We start from the raw sequence: 21,462 nt of genomic DNA on the forward strand, positions 1-21,462 counted from the left end.
TCACAGCAGGGTTGGAGCCTCACCTGTGGCTGGAGGCACCTGCAGGATTTCCTAGTGTCCAGGAGTGGCTCTGCAGCCCTTGGCTGTGACAGCTTCCCCCAGATGATGTGTGCACCTGGGGGATGGCAAAGTCTGGGGGTAACTGGGGATGGATCTTTGTAAATCACTGTGGGCAATCTGGTAGTGATGACTGGGTGCATTGCTGAGCTTCTCCTTGTGTGATTCTTTGCAGTTTTGTGTTATATAAATTACACAATTCCTTCAGTTGGTGTCTGTGTCTTTGGTGCTAACCCTGCCCACTGGTGAAACTGAGTCTCATCCTGCTTATTATCTTGGAAGACAAACTCCAAGTGTCCCCTCAGTTCCTGCCTTATATAATTGATGCAGTGATTGCTGAAGAGGTCAGAATTGGTTTTGCCACCCTGTTAGCTGCCATGCTGTCCCCAGCAGATATTTGATCCTTCCTGCTCAGGGCATTTCAGTGCCAGGCTCTTCCAAGTACACACACAGCTGGTTGAGCTGACCATGTGGGCGTTGACCTGCGCTTGGTCTAATTCCCTTTCCTTAATCAGAGTGTGTCTTGGAACTCTTTTCCCTTCTCCTGCCCCTGCTGACCTATCCATAAACACATTTTGTCCCTCAGGCCAGGGAATGTCTCATCAATCTCTCCTGTCCTGGCTCTGGAGCTCTGTCACTTGAATGCAGTCATGGGTTTTTTCCCAGCCCCTGTGCAGGCTGTTCAAACAGGAGGCTGGTTAAACCCTTCCCTGTCCTCAATTCTAAAACCTCCTGTGCCACTGAACAAGTTTTATTCTGTAACCACTGAGCACTGCTCATCCATGTAGAGGCTCTTTTGGATTTCAAAGCTTTCCCTTGGTGACAGACTTGAACAATAATAGATCCTCCTGCCATCAGTTTTTGGGCCTCAGGTCCCATTAAAGCTGTGGCTGCACAATTCTGAAGAGAATGAGTCCACTCTGGCCACTGGGTTAAACATTTTAGGATGAGAATTCCTTTGGCATGGCCCTGTTTAACATCCACATACAATTAAAATTCTTTTTCCCTGTGTGGAGGAAGGGCCAGGTCGGGAGTCTTACTTAATCTGCTTTCTAACATTTGAAAATTTAGCTTGTGTCCATCCATCCAGTTTCTTGATGGACAGGATAGGAGCATTGTAGGGAGAGATCCTTGGCTCCACAAGCCCTGCCTTTAGCAGAGATTCAATATCAGGCTGTGAGCCCTTCCTTCCCTCCCTTGGAATAGGGTATTGCTTTTAGACACCACTTGTCATGGTTGCTTCAAAGTACTTTGGAGAGGCTCCATATATAATTTCCCCTATTTCCTGGAGGTGCCCGCACTTCTGAGTTCACTTCAGTATAGGCCTTGCCACAGATTTGACACAAAGGCACAACAGAACTAACCTGTTTATCACCTTTCATGACATTAATTTTCATTCCTAAATTAGCCATCAAATCCCTTCTCAGTAAATTGCAATCAGAATTAGGAATAAAGAAAAGATCCTGCATTTCAAACCTATCCCCCACATCTTCTAACACTGGTGGAATAAAACATACCAGCTCACCTTTCCCACTAATCCCCTGAATAGAGTTTTCTAAATCCCTTCTGGACATCCCTTATTGCCCCCTGGGTGTCCGTGTCCTTGATTACCTGGATTAACTCTGGGAGAATGTGCAAACTCCCTCAACATGCTCCCAAGGGACCCTTCAGAGATATTTTGGGGTCATCCCTTGTGTTGGGAGCCCTTCCTGGCTTTCCCTTTTTCCCCTCCATGAGTGCCTTGCCATGTTTAGTCCCCAAAGATCCCAGTGTAGTCACTGATGAGATTTTCAGTGCTCTCTGGCTGCCAGCTCTTCCCAGCCCCCCTGATCTGTCACTCTTGGGTACCCAATCCATGCCCGGAGCCTCTGCCCCCCAAGGGAGCCGATCCCCCAAACTGGGTGAGGCACCTTCAGCTCCACTTGCTGCCTCCGCCCCAGACGGTGAGAGGCGCTGATGGCTCAGCAGTGTCCAGGCAGAGCTGCAGCTCCCAGTGTTCCCCAACTGGACCCCACCTGTGCCCCCCAGGCCCCAGCGCCCCCGCGAGTGGAATTTGGGGAGGTGGGAGGGGGCAGCGCCAAGGCCGGGCCCCCCACCCTGTGGTGGCAGGAGCGGCTGCAGTGGGGACTGAGGGGGGCCAGAGCAGCCGAGTAAGGTTTCAAGCCTCTCTGTATCTGCAGCCTCTCCCCCAGCTCCAGGAACTTTGTCTCCCCCACATGCAGCAGGTGACCGGAGAGAGGGATCCATGATTTTCACAGAGGTGAATCTTGGTGTTTCTGAGCTTCACTGGGCAAAATGTTGGTGCTCTGTTTTTTTATGGGGCCTTAATCTTTAATATTTTGCAGGAGATTTTGGCTGAATCTGGCTGTTTGGGGAGTTTTTCATCTGTGCCTTTATGTTTGGAGAATTTTTGGGCTGAATCTTGGTGTTCTGAAAGCTCTTACAGACATAAGATGCCCAGTGACTTCCTAAGATGAACTTGAGCAAAGAGGAACCCCCATCCCAAGGCCCTCTCCTCTTGTTTTTCTCCCCAGTTCAGAATTTTTCATTGCCAATCTGTGGGTGGATGGAGGAGGAGGAAAAGCCCCAGAGATGCCTCATGAGGAGGGGCTGCAAAACCAGCCCAAGAAGCTTCAAGGATGAAGGACCCTCCCTGAGCTGGCAAGGTGACCAGAGATCCAGGCAGAGCTCAGAGCTGGTGGAGAAGCCTCATGGAGGGGGGAAGCCCCGCAAGTGGTTGGAATGTGGAAAGGATTTCAGCTACAGATCCAGGCTGATCCAACACCAGAGCATCCACACTGGGGAGAAGCCCTATGAGTGTGGGGAATGTGGGAAGGGGTTTAGCCAGAGCTCTGTCCTGATCCAACACCAGGTGATCCACACTGGAGAACGGCCCTACACCTTCTTGGAATGTAGGAAGAGCTTTAGGGACAGCTCCAACATGAGAAAACACCAGCACATCCAGACTGGGGAGAGGCCCTACGAGTCTCCTGAGTGTGGGAAGGGCTTCTCCAGGAACTCAGCCTTGACCCCACACCAACAGAGCCACCACTAAGGGAAGCCCTGTGAGTGTCCCGAGTGTGGGAAGAGCTTCATGCTCTGCTCCAGCTCCATCCCCCATGGTAGGATCTGAAACACTAATCTTAGAAAATTAGGATTTTAGTTACATTGCTGAAAGCAATTAAAACTTAGAAGGGAATAGTTATCTGAAACTTAAATAATTGATTTTCATTTCGTGTTTGGTCAGCTGCACTTACATTGGGAAAAGATGAAACTAGTGAGCAGATCCAAAGGAAAATAGACAATGCAACCAGAAACCCATTCTTTGGAAAATTGGACTATTCCCGAGAAATCATTTGTATTGCATTGATAGAAAAGGACAAGAGTTTAGGGTGAGGAAGACTTGCCTTACTTCCTCCTTTAAAGAGCCCTCCCCCCAAAAATGACCCCGGACTTAATTGAAGAAGTCAATCACGCATGCTTCATAACTATTCAAGGTAATTATTATAGGAAGCGGGGGATGGGAGGGACTGTTATTATGAATATGTATTTGTTTGAATCCTTTGCCAATAAATAGACTCTGTGATCACCTGTGATTTTGCTGTGTGTATTAGAGGATTACCTCACGCTGCTGCCCAGCACTGAATAAATATACACTTTCTAACTTTAAACTGTTAGAGAGTCTTCTGTCCATCACAATTGAGTATCGGTATTAGACCAATACTCATATTTTGATAATTCAGTTGGCCAATCTGGTGGGACCCTGCTCTCTCTGGCCGAGGGGCCAGGGGGATTCGGGACCCCTCCAGGGCGCCCACCTGGGATCTTCCTAGGAAGAGGGCTCCTTTTCCTCACTAGCACTGCGGGGAGCAGAACTAGAACGGCCAGAGATACGGACAAAAAGGTATGCTTAAAACTTACAGACAGGTACCTGTAAGAGAGTCAAACTGGTAAGACACTGCAAGACGTTGAGCGCACAGTGAAAAAGCCTTAGTGGATTAGTTTGTAAGTTTCCACGGAATTTGGCAGTGGTTTGTGTTCCAGGTGGGGCTGGTAACAGCTCCAGGAGCTCTTGCCCGTAGTGGGGGATAGCGGTGGGCCGGTCGTGGCCCCGGGAGCAGAGCTCACACGGCAGTGGGTCAGCAGAGCTCGGGCAGTGGCAATAACAGCATTGCCAGTGTTGCTGTGGTACTGGAGCAGTGGTGGCTCCAGTTTGATTTGTGGTTTAAAGGTGGTGTGGCAGTAATTTCCAGTCTGGGTCACCAAGCTTGCAGGCATCAGTTTGTGGTGACTCCTTTTGTGGGCTTGATCACAGTTTGCGTGTGCTGAATGTATGTGTGTGTTTGAGTGTGCAGCTTGTTTTTGTGAGCTTTGTGTGCGTGAATTGTGGGTCAGTGGAGTGCCATATATGCTTTGGTTTGTGTGCTTTTGGGAGTGTGTTGGCAAAGGTTTTGTGTTTGTAAGTTGTGTGTATTTTAAGCTTTAAAATTGTTAGTATGAGAAGTGGTGTTTTGACTAAGTGTAGTTAGTTTTTAAGTGCAAAGGGGTGAGGCAGCAAAGTGAGCCCGGAGCTGCTTTCTTCCCCCACCGCAGAAAAAAAAAAAAAAAAAAAGAAAAAAAAAAAGAAAATAAAAGTGTTTTGGCCAAAGTGTGATGTGTGTCTTTTTGAGTTATTTTAAGTGATTTGGTTAATTGGTTTTTACTGTTAACTCATTATTTTGTTGCCTCCTTTTATCCCTTCCCTTTTCCTTTGCTGGATAGAAGGTTCAGGGAGGGGGATCCCAAGACAAAGGAATTTTTTCTGTCCAAGAAAGGCTTGTGAGTGTAACCCCTGAGTTGTGTTTCACTGTGTAGTTTGTTGTAAATTGTGGGTCAGATAAGAGTATAAGTGGAAGATCTTTGCACCAAGTTACTGCTTAGTGAAGCTCCAGAGCTAGGATAAGGTTAAAAGGCATTGAGAGAAAAAGGAATTTTCAGTATGGGTGCAATTGAAATCAAAGAGGTTCCTAAAGGTAGTCCTTTGGGATGTGCTTTGGCATATTAGACAGAGCTGGTGGACCATAAAAATACAGAAACTAAAAGAGAGCTAATTAAGTTGTGCACACAGTGGTGGCCACTTTATAAACTTGAGGAGGGGGTGAAGTGGCCCCCATCAGGGACGTTGGACTATAACACTTTGGTACAGCTGATGCTTTTCCTTAGGTGTGAGCAGAAGTGGCATGATGCTCCTTATGCTGACATGATTTTCACTTTTAGGAATCACCCTGAGTGGCAAAGGGCTTGTGGAATTAGACCACCCTCTGACCCTTTAGTGTTGGCTCTTGAGAAAAATAATAAAGCTAATAAGGAAAAGCCCAGGAGGTGTTGCAGCACATGCTCAATAAATCAAAGGTGTACACATCTTGACAAGGTGTATTGTATGGAAAATCAGGAAGAGGAGACAGAGGAATTCCTCAGACCACCCCATAAAAGACAAGGAAGGGAGAGGGTGGTAGGGGAAGTAGATTTGAAATTGCCATCAACTTCAGGTTTTACGTCTGCTTCATCCCCTGCTTCATCCTCACTTGAGAGAACAGCAATTAATAAGGGAGTCTCCCTCCCACTCGCAAGCCACAGGAGCCAACCCGACTGTATCCATCCTTACCCTCCAGTGATAGTGAGGAGGAAGAACGCTCCCCACAGGGTCCTAGAGCATCAAGAACCCAAAGAAAACAGAGAGAAACCATAAAAGCCCCTTTAAGGGAAACAGTCACCTCTGAGGGGGCGACAGTGTTAGTCAGAGGCCCCTTTACTGCCTGGGATTTAGATTCCTGGGAAAAGATTGCAAAAAATTATCGAGTTGACCCACTAAGTGTTTCAAAAGGATTAAATTTATGGTCAAACAACATAGGCTTGATTGGACAGACATTCAAATATTACTTGATTCCTTAACAGAATCAGAGAGGCCGATGGTTTTAAAGGTGGCCTAAGATTTAGCTGAGGATGATTGTAGAATAACACAAGATGATGTTATGGATGTATTTCCCCTTCAGGACCCAGGTTGGAATGCTAATAGGCCAGAGGGAAGAGCACGGCTAATGAAATACCAGGAATTAGTAATAAAAGGACTGGAGAGAGCAATTCCTAGAACTATAAACTGGTCAGCCATTTATGCTGTTAAACAGAATTCCTCTCAAACTCCTTCTGAATTTCTAGACCAGTTGTGAGAGGCAATGCATCAACACCACCCTCTGGATCCTGAATCTGATGAGGGAATACAACAATTGGTAAACTTGTTTTTAGGGCAATCTACAGGTGACATCAGGAAGAACCTCCAGAAGATGCGGGGCCCAGCAGGTCGAAATTTGGAGACTTTTTTAGATGAGGCATGGAGAGTTTTCAGCAATCAAGAAGATGGGTGTAAACCAGGAACAAAGAAACTAGTAGCAATAATACAGGAAAATGTAAAAGGGAAACGTGAGCACGGTCCCCCAAACAAGGACCACGTCAACTGGAAAAAACCAATGTGCATTTTGCAAGAAATTTGGATACTGGAAAAACCAGTGTCCAGAATTAAGAAAGGGTGATGAACAAAGAAATATTGGTCAACCCTAAAAAAGCATATTTTTGTAAACCATAAAAGTATAAAGTGGGAAAACAGTGGGGAATTAATCAATTTTTTTATATGCCTAAAGCTCCATCTGCACATTTAGGCAGGGATCTGCTAGAGCAGCTGGGAGCAAAAATAATATTTTAAAAATTGGGAAATTAGTTTGGAGATAACCATCAACAGTATGTGGAAATTGTTAAGTTGAAAATAAGAAGAAATTATTAAAATAAAAAAAGATCAGGTGTTCCCTGGGCCTGGGACTCTAATATAGTAGGGCAAGCAAAGACTGCTCTGCCAGTCAAATCTGTCTTAAAGAAGAACAATCAGTAACGGTCAAACAATATGCCTTGAAATGGGAAGACAGAGAAGGAATTACCACAATCGTTGAAAATTTTTGCAAATAGGACTATTAAAAGAATGTCAATGCCCCTAAAAAAAAGCCTGATTAATCATACAGGTTGGTACAAGATTTAAGAGCTGTTAATAATAAAACTGAACTTTTATGCTCAGTGTTGCTAACCCCTACACCTTGTTAACTCTTTTAACACCGGAATTAACCTGGTTTACTGTTTTAGATTTGAAGGATGCTTTCTTGTAACTCCCTCTCCATGAAGCCAGCCAGAAAATTTTTTCATTTGAATAGGAAAGTCCCAAAACTGGACGTAAAATTCAGTTCACATGGTGTGTACTGCCCCAGGGGTTCAAGAACTCCCCTACTATCTTTGAAGCACAGGTGGCAAAGGATTTAGAGTTTTGGGAACCTCCACCTGGAGAAGGACAGCTGCTTCACTACGTGGATGACGTCCTAATAGCCACCTGGACCCAAGAGGCATGTGTGGATTGGACAGTGAGCCTCCTAAACTTTTTGGGCCTGCAGGGGTACTGGGAATCCCAAAAGAAAGCCCATATGGTGAAACAAAAGTAATTTACCTGGGCCATGGAGTAAGTGCTGGACAAAGAACCTTGGGGAGAGACCATAAGGAAGCAATATGCCAAACCCCAAAACCCCCAACCAGTGAAAGAACTGAGAACCTTTCTGGGCATAACGGGGTGGTGCAGACTGTGGATTTATAACCATGGATTGTTTGTTAAAACCCTGTATGCCTTAATCACAGAAGGGATCTACAGTGGACAATAGAAGCAACACGAGCCTTCAACCAACAGAAGAAGGCTCTTATGTCAGCTCCAGCTCTGAGACTTCCAGATGTGAGTATACCATTATTTCTCCTTTTCTCACAAAAACCAAGGGATTGCTCTGGGAGTCTAGCACAAGACCTGGGGCTGTACCAGAGGTGCAGTCACCTACCTCTCCAAACAGCTGGACACAGCAGCCCAAGGGGTGGCCAGGGTGCCTCAGAGCTGTTGCACGCAGTAGCAGTGAACATCCAGAGGACACACAAATTCACCCTAGGCCAGAAGATGACTGTGCTAGTATCCCACACAGTGTCTGCAGTCCTGAAGGCAAAAGGGGGACATTGGCTTTCCCCACAAAGATTTCCTAAACTACCAGGCCATACTGGTAGAACAAGACGATGTTGAAATTGTGGTAACTAACATTGTGACCCAGCTTCTTTCCTCAGCAGGAGCATGGAGAGAACCAGTGATCCACAACTGCCTGGAGACCATTGAAGCCACCTACTGCAGTCACCCGGATCTGAAGGGACACCCCTCTCGAGGACGCTGAGAGCTGGTTCACTGATGGGAGCAGCTGTATCCTCAGGGGAAAAAGACATGCTGGGTATGCAGTTACCACAAGCAGAGAGGGTAACAGAGTCTGGACCATTGCCAACAAACACCTCTGCACAAAAAGCTGAAATATCCCCTTAACCCGTGCTTTAGAGCTGGCAAAAGGAAAATAATATCAAACATTTATACAGATTCAAGGTATGCATTTGGAGTGGTACTGCACATGTAACAATTTGGAAAGAAAGAGGACTGCTGAAACTCACAAGGGAAAAATATTAAACATGCCCAAGAAATACTAAAACTATTAGATGCAGTTCAGTTACCTGAACAGGTAGCTATATGCCACATCAGGGCACACCCAAAAGTGAACTCAGAATGGAAGAAGGAAATATGCTGGTGGACAGAGAGGCAAAAGAAGCAGCCAAAGGTGAGATACCCAATGAAATAGTCAAGGCAGCATTAATTCCAGATGGAAAGATCTCTATTGAAGGTAAACCAGTATATAACAAAAAGGAAAAATAACTTATAAAGGAAGAAGAAGCAACTTATAGCCAGGAAGGCTGGGCTGTAACCAAAGAAGGAATAGTACCTTCTTACTTGTTGTGCTCACTAGTGCTAAAAGAACATGAGAAAACACACTGAGGAATGGATGCCTTGTACAATTATTTAAAGGATAGAATTCTGGCTAGAAAATTACAAGGCACAGTTGCACAAGTAACTCGTCAGTGTAGTCTTTGCCTCTGAACTAATCCTAAAAACATTCCAAAGCCTAAAGTTGGACAAATTGGGAAGGGCTGTGGACCAGGGCAGCAATGGTAAATTGATTTTATGGAATTGCCCAGGAAAGGGGGGTATTGTTACCTATTAGTGTTAACAGATACCTTTTCAGGATGGCCAGAAGCCTTCCCTACCCTGACAGCTAAGGCACGAGAGGTCACCAAGGCACTGTTACAAGAAATAATACCACATTCTGGAGTCCCAGACGCTTTATCTTCTGATAGAGGGCCACATTTTATCTCCAAATTGTACAGCAAATTAGTCACCACTTGGGAATAGATTGGGAATTGCATACCCCATATCACCCTCAATCCAGTGGCCAAGTAGAGAAAATGAACCATATGATCAAACAACAAATTGTTAGGCTGGGACAAGAGGCAAATTTGCCTTGGCCCCAGGCTCTTCCACTGGCATTACTACAGATTAGAACGAAACCAAGAACAAAAGGGAAATTAAGCCTTTTGAAGTATAGTATGGGAGACCATATGCAGTCCAAGAACGAGTAACACCCATTCAAGCAGAGGAAGAAAATCTACACAAATAAATGGTGGCCCTAAATAAGCAACTTAGAGAAGCTGGAAAATATGTGGCTAGGGCCCAAAGCAGAGAATTAGATGGGCCAGTACATGATGTACAATCTGGGGATTATGCATATGTTAAGTCTTTTGCAGAGAAGACTTTGGAGTCACAGTGGGAAGGACCATCCCAGGTACTCCTCACCACCTTTCACAGCAGTCAAGATCAAGGAACAGAAGGCATGGATCCATCATTCCCATGTGAAGGAGGCTCCTGAAGAAATTTGGAAAAATGCACCCAGTGACAGAGACCTGAAGCTGAAATTCACCAAGAACCGAGTAATGGATGTATAACTATCATGAACATTATGCAAATGGTCATGACCCTTGTGGTCATTGCCATGACTATAATAAGAGTCAAAGCAACACCACATCAGTACAATGTAACCAAGATTTATTAATGCCAAGGGAAAGCTTATGATCCCTACACTCATAGGGCTTTGAGCAAAATGTTAAGTGTCACAAATGCAAGTATGTCGGAAGGGACAAATGTTTGGGGATATGAATATGCATTCGTACAAGATGGGTTCCTTGAGGGTCACCATCCACCCATGGAACTCGTCCAGGTTGGACCTAAATTTGCTGTGACAAATGTTTGACCACGTGTCCTGAATTTAGACTTAAAATTGAAGGGTGTGCGACAAAAGGGTTTAATCTTGATTTAACGTTACTCAATATTGCATCGAGTTTCACAAAATGAAAGCCAAATCAACTCCACCAGTTACAGAGAGGGCTGTAACAATCCAAACTCCAATTATTTCAGAGGAAATTAAGCAACCTATAATTCCCACAATTACTAAAATTGGACTATATGCTGTCAAGAAAACAAAAATTCAGAGACTGCCAACTAAGCCAAGAATGGTCTTTTAAGCAAGAAGAAATGGGAATGCAAGTAAATACTTCTACATTTGGCCATAATGTGCCCCATTTCTCAAAGCTTCTTACGGAATGGACTAACTGGTTTCAAAGCCGTATGCTCTCTAGTTTAAGAAAAAGAGAGACCTCACTGGGATATTAGGAACAGGATTGGGAGTTCTAAATACAATGAATTTGGAGGTGTTAATGAGCAGATTGACTGTGATGGGAAGCGATTAAGTTAAATTACAGCAATCTTTGCAATCTCCTTTGTTAGCACTAGGTAACAATCATTGGAAACTAACCAAAATATTACCCAAATTGGATAATATAGAAGAGAGAGACTATGAGGCAGTAATTAAAGACTTAGGCACAGCCTGTGCAAACATTTCTCTGGCTCTTGGATGTACTCAAGCACAAATGTGGATGCAGTCAGTGGCTGTCGTAGTTATCAGGGAAGGTGAGGAAGGGATATTCCCTGCTGAAATTCGCAAAATTGTTTGGGATAATGCCATTGAGATGGAAAGAGAGCTTCAACTTTGGTGGGTTTTGGTCAATTTACCTATGACCCTGAGACATACAGTGACAGCTTTTGTTTTAACTATATTTAGTGCATCCGTGTGCTTAATCCATCCAATAGTTGCTTTAGGACTAAATCATGAAGGGACTGTACTGTATCCTTCTGAACATAGAATGTGGGCACAAAAAAATGTAGAAAAATGGCAGACCATTAACCTAGAGCCCTGTTCTATTAGAAAAAAAATGGGATATGTATGTGAGGGAACTTTAGAAGATGACAAAGATACTTGTCTGGACACAGACCAAAGCATTTTCCACTTTGAAATGCATCTAACCAACCAAACAACTTCACTTGTGTATATAGGACACGGTTGTCTGTATTAGAACAGCATTTCCCACCATAACAAAGACAATCAAATAGTGAATGACACTCAGTTCAATTTATGTGTTTGCAATTTTGCTAAAATCAAAGGATGCGACTTTTCCTATCAAGCACCTGTAATATCACATCAGTACATAAGGCAAACCTGGTTACTGTGCAAGAAATATTGCCTGCGCCTAAGGAATGAATCAACGTAGTCGCTCAGATACTGAAACACTAGGAATGAAGAAAAATTTTAAAAGAGATTCAAGATGCAGGGAAAGGACTTTGATCATGATACACCTTGACATGGTGACCATAAAAGGGGTTTTTAAATGAGTTGAAGAACATCTGCCTCATCATGGTTGAATGTGCTATTTGGATGATCACCAACTGCAAACGGTTTGCTTAATGCCTTAATTCAGCCAGTCACTGTGGTGCTTATTTTAGTCAGTGTAAGTTTGTTTTTGTATATTGCTGTACTTCTTGGAAATAGAAAGTGTCCTGGTTTCAAGGACATGTGTATACTGATAAAGGCAGAAATTTTCCTTTGAAATAGAGACTTTAATTCCACCCCCTCCAAGCATTAAAATTGTTTGAATCAAGAACTCTGAGGCAGAGATAAGGGATTAGGAATAATAGCTCTTTACTAATATCTAACCATACAAGCAGAAACAACAGCAGTTGTTTAAATTACCAGCAAAAAGAACAGATAACTTGGTGCCAGTCATTTCTTTAGCTGCAGGCACACTCTCTCTGCACTCGGTCCCGGTCCTGCAGACGGAGCAAAGCCCGACATGACAGAGAAGCAGGTGAGAGCGGAGGTGGGAGGGGACGGCAGTGGCCACGCCGTTCTCGGGTGGGAACGGGCTGGAGAGGGCAGGTCCTCACTCAGTGTTTGGATTCTGGTGGTCAGCTATGTCCTCAGAGGTAGGAGGCTGCGTCAGGGCAGATGCAGGGCAGGTGATCACAGATCGTCTGGCTTTCCTGTGTTTGGCTGCATGGCTGGAGACGAGGAGGGGGTCCTCCTCTCATCTCCACTCGCTGGAAACACAAATAACCCATCTGGAAGCCCGCTGCCACCTACCCCTTTTGTCTAGAGTCATCAAAGTTCCTGGGTGTAACACGGCAAGCTCTGTTGGCATGATAATGGGAAAAATTCTTTAAATTGACACAGTAATAGAAAACATTCTAATAGAAAAACATTCAACCCCCAACAGGAAGATACTAGGACAAGTGGCAGACTTAGCATCGCTGTCAAAGGTATATTGCTTGGTCTTGAGAGATTGTTGCCATGAGTCTTAGATAGATGAAGAGAAATCCCCATATTGAGTAAAAGAATTTACTAATTTCAAAAAAGTGGGGAATAAAACACTAATCTTCGAAATATTAGCTTTTTAGTTAAAAGTTAGTTATTTACTGGAATTAATTAAAATGGAAATGGATAGATAGACTTTGCTGAAAATAATTAAAAGTTAGAAGTTAGAAAACCTGGCTTGAGGTAGTTTTCTGAATCTTAAATAAATAATTGTCTGTCATCCTATGTTCTCTCAGCTGTGCTTACAATGGGAAAAGATGAAACTAGTAAGCAGACCCAAAAAACATAGACAATGCAACCAGAAACTCATCCTTTAAAGCATTGTACTATCCCCAGAAATCATTTGTATTGTCATGGATAGAAAAGGTTGAGAGTTCAGGGCAAGGAAGACTCTCTTTACTTCCTCCTTTCAAGACCCCTCCCCACAGAAAATGACCCCAGACTTAATTTAGAAGTCAATCATTCATTGATCATTAATTTAGAAGTCAATCAGTCAATCTTTAATAGCTATTCAAGGTAATTGCCATAGGAATGGAGATGGAAGGGCCTGTTATTATGAATATGTATTTGTTTAAATCCTTTGTCAATAAATAGACTCATCACCTGTGATTTTGCAGTGTGTATTATAGGATTACCTCACGCTACTGCCCAGTGCTGAATAAACATACACTTTCTAACTTTAAATTGTTAAAGAATGTTTTGTCCATCGCAGTTGAGTATCGGTATTAGACCAATACTCTTATTTTGGTAGATCACCAGGGCATGTGGAGCCCAGTGTCCATTGTGACACAGCACAGCCTCATGGAAACATGGGGACAATTGTCATGCAATAAAATCTCATGGAAGCAAGTGTCAATTGTGAACATGGCATGGCCTCATGGAATCCAGGTGCAAGTAGGACCATACCATGGCTCATGGAAGCAAGGGGCCATGAGACACAGCGCGGCCCCATGGAACCAAGTGCAATTGTGACTCCATGGAATCTCATGGAACAAACTGTCAGGTGTAACACGGCAGGGTGCATAGAACACAGGTGCCACTGGGACATTGCCACTGCTCATGGAACCAAATGTACATTGTGACACAGTTGGGCCTAATGGAACACAGGACACCATTGTGATGGAATGTTCTGAAAGAACAGGCAAATTTTCAAGACAGAAGGGCCTAATGGAAGCCAGGTGCCAATGGGACATTTCCAGGGCTGGTGTAAGCATTGTGACAGAGCCAGGCCTAATGGAACACATGAGAACATTGTTACCCAATGGAATCCCATGGAACCAAGTGTTCACTGTTTCATGGTACAGCCTCATAGAGTGTTGGAGACCATTATGTTGTAATGGAATATCCTGAAACTATTGTGACAAACCTGGGCTTTATAAGACCAAGGAGACCACGGTGGTGCAATCAAATCTCAAGGAACCAAGGGTCAATTGTCACCACATCAGGCTGTCAGGAATCTAAAGAGAACATTGTGACACAGTGAAATCTCTAGAAACCAAGGCTTTATTTTGACAAAGTGGAGCCGAATAGGACAAGAACCACTGGGACACTGCCAGCTCCTGTGGAATCCAGTGTCCTTTGTGACACAGCACAGCCTCATGGAAACATGGGGACCATTGTGATGCAATGGAATCTCATGGAAGCAAGAGTCAATTCTGAAAATAGCATGCCTCATGGAACCCAGGGCAATTGGGACTGTGCCATGGCTTGTGGAAGCAAGGGGACATTGAGACACAGTGGGGCCTCATGGACCCAGCAGATTGTGGGGAAATGGATACTCACACAGCAGGGCCCCATTGTGACAAAGTGCAGCATCACAATAGTTTCCTGGCTTCCATGAGTCCCTGCTCTGTTTACAATTAAATTTTGTTCCCCAATATTACATGGTGTCACTGTGCTCTCCTGTGATTCACAGGGCTGTGCTGTGTCACAGTGGACACTTGCTTCCTCCAAGCCTGGACATGTCCCAGTGGCACCGGGTTTCCATCAGGCTGCCTGTCACAATGGGACTTGGTTCCATAAGAATCCATTGTGTCACAATGTTCTCCTTAGTTTTATGAGAGCCTGATGTGTTGACAATTGACCAAGGTTTCTTGGGATTCCATTTCATCACAGTGGTCTCCTTGGTTTCATCAGGCCCAGGTTTGTCCCAACAGAGCCTTGGTTATATGGGTTTCTAGTGTATCACAATGGTCTCTTGGATTCCATGAGGTCCTGCTGGGTGACAGTGGAGCCTTTGTGCCATGAGTTTCCATTGCAACACAATGATCTCCATTATTCCATGAGGTCTTGCTGTAAAACAGTAAGCACTTGGTTCCATGAATTTCCATTCCATCCATTTACAAGGATCTCTTGCATTCCATGAGGCCCTGCAGTGTTGCTATGGAGCCATTGTTCTATATGTCCCATTGTGATGTTATGGTCTCCAGCGCCCCATGAGGCTGCACCGTGAAACTGTGGACACTTGGTTCCATGAGATTCCATGTTGTCACTGTCAGGAAAATCCATAAACATCACAGATTTATGTCCAAAAAGGAGACAGAGCACACCTTCAACTTTATTTGAATAAAGGGAGAGAGTTCATCTGGGTACACTCTCACCGTGCTTTCTCTCTCGAGTTTCAGAAGGTGCAGCCTCCATTTATCCTAAACTCCCGGCCACATGTTGCCCTCTTCCTTTACCCACTGTCCAAGGTACTAGGAAGGTATGGTCTTGCCAACCTGTGTACTCCATATTCCCCCTTGAACCTGGAATTTCCCCCCAAATTAAGAAGTTCAGGTTTGTGCAGCCCTTGTCTGTTTCAGGAGCCAAGCTCTCTGGGCCTGGTAACAAACCTGCTACCCAAAGTCAGTAGAAACATTACGACCCATTTCAAAGGCCTTAACACCATCCCTTCACCCATCAAATGATTTGTAAAGACATTAGCACACATCTTTTCTCTCAGATATGTTTCCTGTGCTGGTGACAGTCTTTTAAGCCCAGCCTTCAGCCTGTAAGGAAAATGAATCCACAAACACCAGAGGTTTATGTCCAAAAAGGAGACAGAGGAGTCCTTTATGCTTTATTCGAATAAAGGGAGAGGCCATGGGCATTCCCCTGGATCTCTCAAATTTTTGGAGGACGCAGCCTCCTTTTCATCCTATTTTCCTGCCGCATTTCCCTCTCTCTTTCCCCAGTGGCTGAGGTACTTGAGAAGCCCAGACTTCCAGAACACCTGACGCCTGAGACTCCTCTATAATGTATAACCCTCCCTTTTAATTTTAATTCTTACAGAATTCATAGTTTCCATCCCCCCTCCCCCCCCCCACCATTGCTTCTTTCATCTTCTGTTGCCCAGTTTCATTTACCAGCAAACCTACAGTTTGTTTGTAAAGACAAATCTCTTTTTCCCATTTGTCTATCAGTGGAATGCCTCCCATTGTTTCTTTTATCTCTGAGTGCTAACTCTATCTACCAACAGATCTATAGCTTGTTTGTAAAGACAAATGAAACATTCCTTTCAAGCCTGACCTCTCTGCTGTTGCACTTCCATGGACAGAGGTTGTTTCTTCCCCCTTCCGTGGGCAGGCCAGTGTTCAGCCATCTCCAGGACAGCAGGGCCCCACCCCACATCACTGTGACCTGGGAAGACAAAACCATGACTCCAAATGTTTGCTTCTCCTCTTCCTTCTAGACATTCGGCCCTGCAGTGAGGTATTCTGCTGGGTGCCACAGGAATAAAGGGACCACTGTGACCTGTGGGTAACCTGGAACCAAACGTCCATTGTGACACTACAGAACCTCACAGAACCAAGGAAATCCCTGTGACACTGCAGGGTATAATGGAACCAAGAGTTCATTGTGACACAGTGGGCTGTGTGAAGCCAAGGAACCATTTTGACACTGTGAATCCAAGAAGACTCTTGTGACATTGGGGGGAACTCATGGAACCAAAGGTCCACTGTGACATTGTGGGGCCTCATGAAACCTATGGGCCATTGACACTGAATGGCCTTGTGGAACCAAGGAGACCATGTGACACTGTGGGGCTACATGGAACCAAGGATTCCATTATGACACTCAAGAATCTCATGGAACCAAGGGTTTGTTGTGACAGTAAGGCCATTGTTGAGAGTACAGAATCTCAAGGAACCAAAAGTCAATGTGACAGATCAGGTCTTATGGAAGCAAAAATATCATTGTGACACTGTGGGGCCCATGGAGACAAATCTCCATTGTGACAGCATAGAACCTCATGGAACCAAAAAGCATTGTGACACTGTGCAACCCCATGGAAGCAAATATCCGATGTGACACTACAGAGCCTCATAGAACCAAGAGTCCATGGTGATAAAAAAAGTCCTTGTGGAATCAAGGAGCCCAAAGATCTAAAAAATTCCTTTCATGGTTCTGCCTTGGGTAAGGGGAACCTCTCCAGCTTTGGCTGCCACATTAATTTAAAGTGTCTTTTTGAATGAGGAAATTCAGAGTTTTAGATTGCTTTAAAAAGAGAGGAAAAAAAGAGAGGAAAAAAGAGAGTTTTGGCTGTGTGCAGCATGTTCTCCAAACAAAGCAGGCCCCAGGTGAGTGCAGACAAACAGGAGGAGGTTTGGGAATGTGCAGGAAGGTTGTCCAAACTGGGTCAGATCTCAAGGCACAGCTTCTCTGATCTGACCAGACCTCCTGAGGAGAGCCCTGGATTAATATCAATCACAGAATGCTGCAATCACCTCTGCTCTAAAGTGAACAGGAATAAAACATCCTATACAATAGGAATGTGCATTTCTTAGAAGCTCTTTGAAATATTTCTCCTTAACTGTATTAGGAAACCTTCCTAATGAACTGCACCAGACCAGAGGGAAAACAAGGCACAGCCATAGTTTGTCAGGACTTGCTTGATCCCAATGAGCCCCATGGTGAATTTGGTGCTGAGTCCTTGAACCTCAGGGCTTGAGAGGAGATTGCACAAACTTTTCCAGGAATCCAAGTCAGAAGAAAAACTCAAAGTGTCATAGCATTAATGGGACCCACTGATGTCCATCACCATCACAGGCTTTTCATGAACTCCTTGGAGGAGAGTTCATGAGTCCATGAATTGGAGTCCAGGATTGCCCAAAAACCTCTCAGAGTCAGAGAGGAAAGGAATATCCTAAGTAGCTTTAAAACCTTGAGTATCTCAAATATTAATGAGCCCCAGTGAGTGTCAATACAAAGCTCTCAAGGGACTCCTTAAAGCAGATAATTGTGGCCATGATTGCATAAACTACTTAAAGAGTTGGTGTCAAATGGGAAACTCCAAGTACCTAAAAAAAACTGAGTACCCTGAAACATTACTGAGACCCACTGAGTATTATTACTGACAAAGGCTCTCAAGGGATTAATTAAGAAGATAATTGGAGACCATCACTGTTCAAACCTCTCAGAGACTCAGTGTCAAAAAGTAGAACTTAAATTAACCCTGAGTGCCTTGAAGCAGTAATGAGCCCCACTGAAATCATTACTGACAAAGCCTCTCAAGGGACTAATTAAATCTGATAATTGGGGCCATGCTTGCACAAAGCTCTCAGAGACTCCAAGGCAAAGCAAAACCCAAAGTCTTTAAAAAACCTGCAGTCCCTGGAGCATGAAGGAGCCCCCAGGGCCATTCCTGACCAAGGCTCCCCAGGGACTCATCCAGCAGATCCCTGAGGACACTGGGATGTGAGGGGATGCTGAGGGCAGGACAAGGGCTTACAGTGCCCAGCCTTGCTGGGGCTGTGCCAGGAGGCCCCAGTGGTCAGGACAAGGTGTCTCCTCACAGCCCTTGGTGGCACAGACCCTGCTGTGCCCCAGGGCACCAAGACTTGGCTTCTCTTTGTGCCCACCTGTCATCTCTGCCTACAATTTCCTTCTCTGACTAGAACATGGCACACTTTCACACTTCTGTTCCTCAGTGGGATCCATTGAAACTTCAAGCAACTTTGGAGTTTTAATCTGACTTGGAATTCTGGAGAGTTTTCTGCACCTCCGTCTCAGGGACTGATGTTCAGAGTCTCAGCAGAACTCCCCATGAGGGTCATTAAAGTCCTTGTACTGTGTCTGTGCTGCTGAGCTGGGCTGGGCTCCTGGTGCAGAGGGTCACCTGAGCAAACAAGAAGAGCTTCAAAACCACATTTCTCTTGCTGAGCAGCTCTTCTCAGAGCCCAGCAGGGCTGCGGCTCTGCCTGCAGCCACCCCGGGCACAGCACAGAGGCACAGAGATCTTCAATCAGCCATTTCTGGGAAGATGCTCAGAAGTGACTGGGGCAGAATCACTCCCAGCCCTTGACACAGAAATCCTTTGGCTGCAGTACAAGGCAGCTGCAGCTCCTGCAGTGATCTCCTAAAGCCGGAACATCCCAATGCCTGCAGACTCTGTGAGTGCCTTCTCTGATTCTCTTGTCTAGAGCAGCCAGGGGTGCCCAGGACTGTCTGCAGAGCAGGGTCCTGCAGCACAGGGCACTGTGCTGGGGCAGGGACTCTGCTGCCTGCCAGGGACAGCTCTCAGCCAGCCCTGGGAGCTGCTGACAGCAGTGGGGAACAAGGTCTGGGCGGAAGGAAAGAGCTTGTATGGCTTGGAAGTGTTCTCTTGTGTGTGAGGATGCTGCATTGTTCAAGACTCCTCCCAGCATGATATTTACTGCAGACATTTTTAAGTAGATTATACAGGGAGCACAGCAAATCAGGGGCTGCATGAAAGGGAAAATCCTGTTTTAATCTACTGCTCTCAGTTGCCATGATGGGAAATTGGACACTGATATTCATCTCTTGGTTCAGAATGAGAAAAAAAAAAAAATTCTCTTTAATCTCAATAAAGTACAGTGACAGACATCATCACAAGGTCCCTTATAGGCAGAATCAGTGTGTCTTTTCCAGCCACCTCAGGGCTGCTGTGATGTTGCCAACAGAGCCTGCAAGGACAGAGCTGGCCGTGGGCAGTGGCCTGTGCTGGGAGGGGTCTGCAGAGCAGAGCTGAGCTCCCAGGGCTGGGCTGGGCTCTGGCAGCAGTGGGAGGGCCCAGCCCTGAGCACAGGGAAGCAGCTGCTGGCAGGGACAGCTCCAGGCAGCAGAGCCCTAGGCAGGCTGTGGGGAGAAAGAGCCCCCAAGCTGGGCTGAGATATTTAAAGTCCTCTCCAAACCAAACTATTCCATGATTACTTTTCTTACAGATCCCCAAGCCAAGACACAGCAAATGTCCAACAGCAGCTCCATCAGGCATTTCCTCCTGCTGCCATTGGCAGACACGCAGCTGCAGCTCCTGCACTTCTGCCTCTTCCTGGGCATCTCCCTGGCTGCCCTCCTGGCCAACGGCCTCATCATCAGCGCCGTAGCCTGCGGCCACCACCTGCACACCCCCATGTTCTTCTTCCTGCTCAACCTGGCCCTCACTGACCTGGGCACCATCTGCACCACTGTGCCCAAAGCCATGCACAATTTCTGGGATGTCTGGACCATCTCCTACTCAGGATGTGCTGCACAATGTTTTTCTTTCTGTTCTTCATCTCAGACGATTATTCCTCCTGACCATCATGTGCTACGACCGCTACGTGTCCATCTGCAAACCCCTGCACTACGGGACCCTCCTGGGCAGCAGAGCTTGTGTCCACATGGCAGCAGCTGCCTGGGCCAGTGGCTTTCTCAATGCTCTGCTGCACACAGTCAATACATTTTCCCTGCCCCTGTGCCATGGCAATGCCCTGGGCCAGTTCTTCTGTGAAATCCCACAGATCCTCAAACTCTCCTGCTCCACTCAAACTTCAGGGAACTTGGGCTTCTTGCTGTTAGTGCCTGTTTAGGATTTGGCTGTTTTGTGTTCATTGTTTTCTCCTATGTGCAGATCTTCAGGGCTGTGCTGAGAATCCCCTCTGAGCAGGGACGGCACAAAGCCTTTTCCACCTGCCTCCCTCACCTGGCCGTGGTCTCTCTGTTCCTCAGCACCAGCATATTCACCTACCTGAAGCCCCCTCTGTCTCCTCCCCATCCCTGGATCTGGCCCTGTCAGTTCTGTATTCGCTGGTGCCTCCAGCCCTGAACCCCCTCATCTACAGCCTGAGGAACCAGGAGTTCAAGGATGTCCTGAGGAAAAGTATCATGAACACTTTTCAGAAGGAATAAACCCCCATTCTCCTGTATAACTCTTCCGGTGTTACTCATTAATGCCCACTCTTTGTCTTGTGGGGTTTTTTGCTGTCACAGGTATTATATTTTTGAGAATTTGTTAACTGTGAAATTTTTATCTGTACCTTTTTTACTTCACTATTCACATTCCTAGTGTGAACCACAGGCTATATAACCCAGGGGTTGTACTACATATGTGCTTACACAAAATAAAGAACTCAGTATTGCCGGTTTGCCTGACATCTTTCCTCTCTGGCTGCTCTGGAACTGCAGGGTCTGTTCCTCTGGGAATATCTAGGGTGAAAAGGGATGCTCACTGCTAGGCAGCCCCAGGGCTTCTGCTCCATAACCTCCCCTTCCTTGACTTCCACACTCACCTTCAGAGCCCCTGTGTTGGTTTAAGGCTCAGGGCTCTCTCACTTCTGTCCCAGTCCTGCTGTGTGACTGTGCAGGGACAGGCCATGGACTCTGCAACAGCATTTTCATCATGCAAGGGCATCTCCCTAGTGCAGGGCCTGAAAACTTCAATCTCCTTCCCAGTTTGCTCTCAAGGATGTTCCCAACACAGCGCCCTGGAGAGGAGAACAGCAGTGGCAGCCAAAGTGTGGCA

General features: G+C 45.6%; 1 pseudogene across 1 annotated transcript in view; it reads left to right on the forward strand.

Moving 5' to 3' along the window:
• LOC306815609 (olfactory receptor 14C36-like) overlaps positions 1-20,849 on the forward strand; it is an 82,706-nt pseudogene extending 61,857 nt beyond the window's left edge. The window contains exon 2 of the transcript in view: positions 20,242-20,849. The product of the transcript in view is annotated as an olfactory receptor 14C36-like (transcript). The remainder of the gene's footprint in view (positions 1-20,241) is intronic.
• Positions 20,850-21,462: the final 613 nt, after the last annotated feature.

Source organism: Erithacus rubecula, assembly GCF_903797595.1.
Source record: "Erithacus rubecula genome assembly, contig: scaffold_169_arrow_ctg1, whole genome shotgun sequence".
In the NCBI taxonomy this organism is placed as follows: domain Eukaryota; kingdom Metazoa; phylum Chordata; class Aves; order Passeriformes; family Muscicapidae; genus Erithacus; species Erithacus rubecula.